The 8751-nt window shown below is 33.0% G+C and overlaps 1 long non-coding RNA gene across 1 annotated transcript; it reads right to left on the bottom strand.

The window, feature by feature from the left end:
* Window positions 1-1656: 1656 nt before the first annotated feature.
* LOC139488809 (uncharacterized) lies at window positions 1657-7380 on the bottom strand. The gene is made up of 2 exons (XR_011656086.1): window positions 7028-7380; window positions 1657-2800 (listed from the first exon to the last, which is right to left on the bottom strand). It is a non-coding gene; the product is annotated as an uncharacterized lncRNA (long non-coding RNA).
* Window positions 7381-8751: the final 1371 nt, after the last annotated feature.

The raw sequence follows: 8751 nt of genomic DNA, 5'->3' as shown, positions 1-8751 counted from the left end.
ATTTTTTATTTAATCATTAGAAAGATTAATTGCAACAGTTTCTAAAAAGGTATCACTCAACTGAGGCATTGAAATTCTAGTTTGATCCAAATTTTGGGGGGATATTTGACATGTTTCCCCACTTTTTGCAAGATTTTATGGTAAATAAATGCAGTATGTTGCCATGGATACACATAAAAGGAATTATTTTGTCACCCTTTTAACGTTAATTTTGAAAATCAAATCTATGGAAAATACTGATTACATATACCTATGCACATGTACAACACAAACAGTTAGGTTAATGAATTAGAAATCCAGGAATAGGAGATGATAAAACATTTTGTGGCTCTTTTTTAATTTTATTTTCTAACTGTGGAGTGCTACCTAAACTGGTCTAATATAAAAGAAAATGTTTTTTGTCCTCAATTGTATTACAGGACTGACACAACTGGTTTTCCCTAGGGATTTTTAGGTGTTTCCCTTTTTCTATTAATAAATGCGTTAGCTAATTTAATTTCTTAAAAGCTGTATATTTTAGAAGGTGGAAGACATGTATGCTCCATACTTTGTATATAGAAGCCTTATGTTACAAAGTTTCCTTCAGTCACTTGTCCATGTCCTTGACCTCATTTTCATGGTTTGGGGACTACTTCAAAAAATAAAGATATTTTTTGTTATGAGTATTAATAAAAAGGATAAATATATTTGGTATGTACGTACCTTAGAAAACATGCTTGTTAGACAGTTTTCATTTGACCTCAACCTCATTTCATGGATCAGTGAACAAGATTAAGTTTTGGTGGTCAAGTCCATATCTAATATACTATTAAGCAATAGGTTTAGTATATTGAGTGTAAGGAAGGACAGTACGGGGTGCATGTCCAAGTGGCAGGTGTCATCTGACTTTGACCTCATTTTCATAGTTTAGTGGTTATAGTAAAGTTTTTGTGTTTTGGTCTGTGATTTAGACTGTATATATGCAATAGGTCTTCTATATTTAGTGTATGAAATGATTGTAAGGTGTAAGTGTCTAGCTTAGCAGGTGTCATTTGACCTTGACCTCATTTTCTTGGTTCAGTGGTCAAAGTTAGGTTTTGAATTTTAGTTTTTTTTTCTAATACTATATGCAATAGGTCAACTTTATTTGGTGTACGGAAGATAAGCTGTACATGATATGGTTCATTTGACCTTGACTAAATTTTCAAGGTTCATTGGACAATGTTTAGTTTTCTTGGTTAACTCTGTTTCTTAAAAATTATAAGCAATATGACAACTATGTTTATAGTGTATTGAATGGTTATAATGTGAGCATGTATTTCTTGTTTGGTTTATATGACCTTGACCTCATCTTCTTGAATCATGTTAAAGTCATATGAAACGAGTGACCGATAAAAAATCATGTTGCTCCAATGCATACATATATAATAAACTTAGTCTTCTGTGCACGATTTTATCATTTTGTGCATTCATTTCGTATAATCGTCAAAAACAATTCAATCGGTCAGTGTTGTTGTGGAAATGTGGCAGCTAGTTAATGTCGTGTTTTGAAGACGAAGCTAACCCATTGTTACACGTTTGTAAAACTAATTGCCTCATTATGTTCTTTTTCACGGGTTCAACCGAACATAAAGCATTTCTTTTCTATACAAGGCTTAATAACACAAAACACAAATATACTATGGGATGTAGGTTTGCAGCATCCAGTCTTTTAATAAAACATTCGGAACATAATAACATGTGAAAAAAAAATTTAGAATGGCAGGTGTTACGCCAAAAAACGGTCCTTATCACATTCTCTTGCCTAGAAGTATGATCAACAGCCTGAACAATCTACAAAATATAATTACAAAAATTAGAAACAATTCGCAACTACATTTAAATGAATGAAAAGAGAAATTGATTAAATACTGTAACTTTGGACAGTATACATGTGCATCTATTGAATTGTACAATTCTATAAGAATAATCTTAATATACATGTGAAAGACAGTACCTATAGAACAACAAGTGGTTTTTTTTTTAAACAAAAACAAAATAAAAGTCAAACAGACCTTAACAGCAATTGAATTAAACGTGTAGACTGATTGAATGCAAACCGTCGAATGATTTAATTCCCGCTTAGGTATGCACGGGTGAATCCACCCGTGCAAATTACTACGCATAACGGTATTCGTTAAGCCTTATAACGAAAAGAAATTTATTTATGTTCTTTTTCACGGGTTCAACCGAACATAAAGCATTTCTTTTCTATACAAGGCTTAATAACACAAAACACAAATATACTATGGGATGTAGGTTTGCAGCATCCAGTCGAGACAAAAGGCGAAAGAGTGTATATTAGATGCTAAGGTATAAGAAACAGACTGTATTTCACCTATCCGTCTTTAGAATTTCGGCTCGCCAACGGCCATTAACTTTGAAAAGCATATCTGAAACACCGTTGTTTGCGGTTGAGAAGCGCCTCCTCTTCGTAAACTATACAAACTAAATTGTTTTTGTCTAACCCTATTGCACCTAAAGCTTCTCTGGCTATAGTATAAGATGAAGGCTTATATATTTTACTCAATACTAAGGTATCTTTTGGGGGCTGCAAAGAACAAAAATGTACTCCGAAGAATTAATCTTAAGATTGCTAATTAAGTCACAATAATATTTAAAAAAAAAAAAATTAACAGGATAAGTTGGTATATCCGTATTTGCTATCATAACTATACTACCTTGTCTATAAATATCGGTCTTGCCATTGTGAACTATGATTTCAACGTGTGTTTTATGAAAATTGATATCACTCATTATTATAAGCAAGAGTTCTTTGTATCTAAAAAATCAAGCATGCATAAGCCAATTATAACATACAAAGTAACCTACAATAGGACAGGTTAGAATTATCATGATACAGGTTAAATAGGAAGTTAAATTCTTTCTTTTGTATGGTTTTCGCCTATCCTTCAAGTACAGAAAATCACGACCAGGTCCGTGATACAAGCGGCCAGGTCCGCATATTAAACACATTTACAATGTACAATCTACTGTTACAATACCAAAAAACAAAAATCGGCAAGGTCCACATAAAGAAATTTTTACTCAAAATTAATTAATTCATTTTAGCATCAAGTTTCAATACAACATGGAAAGATATGCAATATCCTATCCTTCAAGGACAGAAAATCCCGGCCAGGTCCGCATATAAAACATATGTACACTGTACAATCTAAAGTTACAATATGAAAAAACAAAAAAGTGGCAAGGTACGCATAAAGAAAGTTTTACTCAAAATTCATTCATTCATTTTAGCATCAAGTTTCAATACAAGACATGGAAAGATATGCAATGTCCTATCCTTCAAGGACAGAAAATCACGACCAGGTCCGTGATAAAAGCGGCAAGGTCCGCATATAAAACATAATTATGTATACTGTACAATCTACAGTTACAATATAAAAAAAACAAAAAAGCAGCAAGGTCCTCACAAAGATATTTTTATTAAAAATTCATTCATTCATTTTAGCATCAAGTTTCAATACAAGACATGGAAAGATATGCAAAATCCTATCCTTCAAGGACAGAACATCACGGCCAGGTCCGTGATAAAAGCGGCCAGGTCCGCATATTAAACATATGTACACTGTACAATCTACAGTTACAATATCAAAAATCAAAAAGCGGCAAGGTCCGCATAAAGAATTTTTTCTCGAAATTTATTCATTCACTTTAGCATCAAGTTTCAATACAAGCACATTTGAAATAAACCTATAATCGTTTAAAACCGAATTCTCAGCACATCCCCTGTTCAAAAAAAAATTTAGAAGGGGTTTTATACTCAACAAAGTCTTGCACTAAACCAACAAACTTGCCGGTGTCAACAGACTCCAGTATCGGCCAGAAAACTGTCGATTTCAGGTAAGGGATACCCAATGTACCGTTAGCTTTACATAATTGAATATGTTTTACAGTGTAAGCTATTAAAGATACATGTGACAAGAGCAAATTATTATCGATTGACCAGTCAAACGTGAATGCATCAATTATAAAAATATACCTTTTGTTAAAGGATCAAAAAGCTTTGAATTATACCTTGGGAGTTAAGCATTGTCACTATTAGCAAACCGATATAAGCTAAAAGGTCCCAATATTTTATTAAAATAATGGAAAATTCTGTCCGACAACGACCAATCGTCAAAATCAAATATTTTCCTATACTGATCCGCGGTAGTATTCAAAGTTCTTGGTATCCACCACGGCTGGTAATCTACACACGCAGAACATTTGGTTCTGCAATGAAAACCGTGAGAGGATTTTCCGGTTGTGCTTGAGTGGAGTAATTGTCACCGCTTCAAAAGGTATGTACATTTCTAAATCTCAATTTTCTTATTCAACTGATCAAAATATTGAAAATCAGAGAATGCTATGCTGTGGTGAATACTTCAGCGAAGAAATACATATATCATTTACTGTTGTACGTAGAGTTGAACTCTTACAAAAACAGTTGTCTCACGAGAAATTGCCTAAAAAAGTGACATTTCAATTTTGAAATGGTTCTATTTACAGACCTACAAGTTCAAATTTAGTTTTTTTTTAGGGCAATGGGTATGAATGTTGTTTTTGACGGCTTGTACGCTGTCCGAGATTGTCAGACGTCTTAATTATTCTAAAAACTACATTTTTTCATTAAGTCATGCGTGAGGGGATCGGTTCTGATTGAGGACATTGTGAATGCGTGAGGGGAAGTACAAATCATATCTTTATATTCAAGCTATGAGTCGTTGAAACTTACCTAAATAAGGCTACATTGTTCATGAAAAAACACATAATGTGTGCTAAAAAATCACTGAGATTGATATTGAAATAAATTGTTGGAACCTAGGGTTTGATAAAAAATATGTTTCACGAAGAATAAAAATAAAAAATGCTGTCAACGATAACCAAAAATACTGCAGAGATGTTGGGGAGTATCTCATTCGTCTTGATTCGTCCTTTTCAAACCACTCAACAATGTCCAAAAACAGGTCGAATGCAATGTTGTTTTAAAGGAAAACGTCCACTAATGAAAAAAAATCAAAAATCTTTCCCTTTTCCCTTCGTCTGAGAGTTTATCTAAAACACTTTGAAAAACTTTATGTTCTTCCTCAATGTCTTCCATGTGGTCTTTCTCGTGGTCTACTACGTAGTCTTCTTCATTGACTTCTTCTATGTCTTCTTCGTTGTCTAATACATGCTCTTCCTTATGGTCTTCCTCGAGATTATCTTGGCTTACATCGATGTTCGTGAATAATAAATTCTGTAAAATTTCGTGATTTTGGGTGAACAGATTACGTCTAATATATATAGGTGTTGAAGTTTTGATCGGCGATATACTTTTCTTTAATATATGTGGTGATCTCTGTGACGTATATTTGACGACAGGACTTCTCCCACAGGGTTAAGTTCGCTTCGAGGGCGGGGATAACTTTTATCTCCATGGCTTTTTGTAGAGAGTCAATTTTAGTCCTCTTTTCCTTTTACCTTTGAATAATGGCATTTTCTGAATTTGAGCAAACAATTTTAAATAGTTTGATTTCATTGAATCAGTGATCAGTTTACATCTGTTAAAGTATAAGGACAAATCTGTGATGATTTTTAATCAGCATTGATCACATTTATTGAGTCAACAAAAGTCACAAAGCCAAAGATTAAAAAAAAATTCTGTACTTCCCTTCACGCATTCACGATGTCCTCAATCAGAACCGATCCCCTCACGCATGACTTAATGAAAAAATGTAGTTTTTGGAATTATTAAGACGTCTATCAACACCGGACAGCGTACACGCCGCCAAAAACAACATTCATACCCATTGCCCTAAAAAAACTAAATTTGAACTTGTAGGTCTGTAAATAGAACCATTTTAAAATTGAAATGTCACTTTTTTAGGCGATTTTTCGTGGGGCAACTGATTTTGTAAGAGTTCAACTCTACGTACAACAGTAAATGATATATGTATGTCTTCGTTAAAGTATTCACCACAGCATAGCATTCTCTGATTTTCAAAATTTTGATCAGTTGAATAAGAAAATTGAGATTTAGAAATGTACATACCTTTTGAAGCGGTGACAATTACTCCACTCAAGCACAACCGGAAAATCCTCTCACGGTTTTCATTGCAGAACCAAATGTTCTGCGTGTGTAGATTACCAGCCGTGTCCACTCAATTTTCAAACACATCGAATTTTTTGTACAAACATAAAAAATCTCCATAGCTAGATTGGGCAAATCCAGTTTCATACTGCCAACTTCGAATATTTTATCTACGTTTTGGTAATCGGTGAGTAGTTTGAAATTTATTTTAAAATGATCAGGAAAGCTTTCCAAGTCAAAATCACTGCCTTTAATTCTCGCCAAGTTGACCTTGAGATTTTAGTGAAGAATGCCAAAATTCTAACTCTTTAATAGACACAAGATCTAACTTAACTCTAGAGTCCCATCGATCATTTACTAAATGGTGTGTCTTGTCAAAATTCTACATATATTACTTAATGCGGGTAATAATGCAATGATTTTACCAATATCCGCTGCAAATTTCCTTGCAGTCGTATAACAAGGATTTATAAGTGTCACTTTTCTATGAAAACACAAGAAACTTTTGTGATTCAACATGCATATCTATATCATGAAGGTACCCCGATGATGTCTTGAATCAAACCTCGTATTTAAATTTAAATAACATTTCGTATTGATGTACGTGTCTGGGGTCAAGAATCAACACCGATAAAGTATTAACAACAAAAGGGGGAGTGCTAACTTCCTTAGCGACTCCCGTAAATACCAAAAATACAGAAGTAGGTGCATCGGTAATTTTCCAAAAAAAAAAAAAGCCAGATTCAAGTATATTCTCTTCTATTCTATTCTATAGGTAAAACTAATTTTTTGAACTCGGCCATGCAATAAAAGTTTCTCTTTCCAAAATTGTAGGCTATTATACAATCGACCTTTTACATTATAAAGTTGTATTAACTCATTGTCATACTCATATGTGTCTAAACATAAATTAAAGTCAATCAAAGATAATACCTCATTTGGAACTGCTGGTGTTGTTAGACCGCTTATTTCTGGACAATTAGACGACCAATGTCCTGTGGAAAACAACGAGAAAGCATCAGCTGTAGGGATGCTAGTAGGATTGTCATCTTCACTCCTATAATGACTTCTTGCAGGTGCACATTCAGGAGAACTTTGGACTTCCTCGTCAGACATGAAGTAGAAAAAAGTCAAACAGACCTTAACAGCAATTGAATTAAACGTGTAGACTGATTGAATGCAAACCGTCGAATGATTTAATTCCCGCTTAGGTATGCACGGGTGAATCCACCCGTGCAAATTACTACGCATAACGGTATTCGTTAAGCCTTATAACGAAAAGAAATTTATTGCTTGTTTTCCCCCTAGCACTGGTGGTAAGCGGATGGTCGTAACTAAAAGTTACGACCATCCGGAGATGGGAGACAACTCTAGGCATAAGTTTTTCTTTTCCGATTTTCGTGCACTAAAAGGTTCATTTGAACCAAACCGATTGTCTCGTACATACTATTCGGCAGTCCGGTGATATTAAAACCAAATTTGATGCATTAAAACATTCCAATTTTCGTAAAATAGTCATTCAAAAATTCAAGCATGATGGTCGTAACTTTAAATGTGTGATGGTCGTAACCTCAACTATAGTATTTTGGATGATGGTCGTAACCGACACAAGATGGTCGTAACTTTGAAAGATGACCGTAACTCGAGTATTTAGACAAACTTGTATTAATGTATTTTAATTGTTAAGGTAATAGACTCAGATGTAATATATGATTTGCTACAAACAATACTATTTGTAACTCTGGTAATGATATGCAGAAATCAAGCTAGAGAATTATTAAACATACACATTTCTGATGGATTTCAAACGCTCATCTTATAGGAGCAACAGTGAAAACTAATAAATAAAAATAAATAAATAAATAAATAATCTTTATTTCAAGAGGATGATCCCATTAGTTAAAACTAACCTTCCTGAGAGTCCTCAAAATAATAATAACATAGTTATAAGTACACACAGTATTATAAAGTTATATTATACACAATATACAATTATTATTGAAATAATAATGAAAAGGCATATTAATTTGCACAATTGATGAAAAATTTGTAACATTTTGTTTTAAAAGATACAAGTGTATCACTCATTTTGATTTCATTTGGTAAACTGTTCCATATTTGAGAACCTGAATATGTAAATGTTTTCTTTGAAAAAATTGTTTTTGGTTTTGGAAGATTTAATAGTTTTTTATCAGCTGAACGTAAGTTATAGTTTTGATTATCAGTAAAATGAAAATTTTCTTCTAAATAGTTAGGAACCATACCATTAATTGATTTAAATACAAGAAACATATAATCAAAATGAGTGATACACTTGTATCTTTTAAAACAAAATGTTACAAATTTTTCATCAATTGTGCAAATTATTACACCAGGGTTTTCGATATCACAAACTGGTCAAAACATTTACTAAATTTTATCACCGGTATAAGGAAATAATTCGTAAATATAACTCAACATGCAGACATCTTATACGTTCAGGTATTTCACATCCAAAATTTTATGGAAATATTCTTTATAAAGCACAAAAATGTCAGTATTCTCCTCAGAAACTAACAAAACCTTTAAATAGACTTATTAAAAGGGGATATAGTTACGATACTGTTGTCAGGTCATTAAAGATTGCATATTTTGGCTTTAACATTGATTCACTGATA

This window comes from Mytilus edulis, chromosome 9 (genome assembly GCF_963676685.1).
Source record: "Mytilus edulis chromosome 9, xbMytEdul2.2, whole genome shotgun sequence".
NCBI classification, from domain to species: domain Eukaryota; kingdom Metazoa; phylum Mollusca; class Bivalvia; order Mytilida; family Mytilidae; genus Mytilus; species Mytilus edulis.
This window is presented reverse-complemented; position numbering and strand designations above follow the sequence as displayed.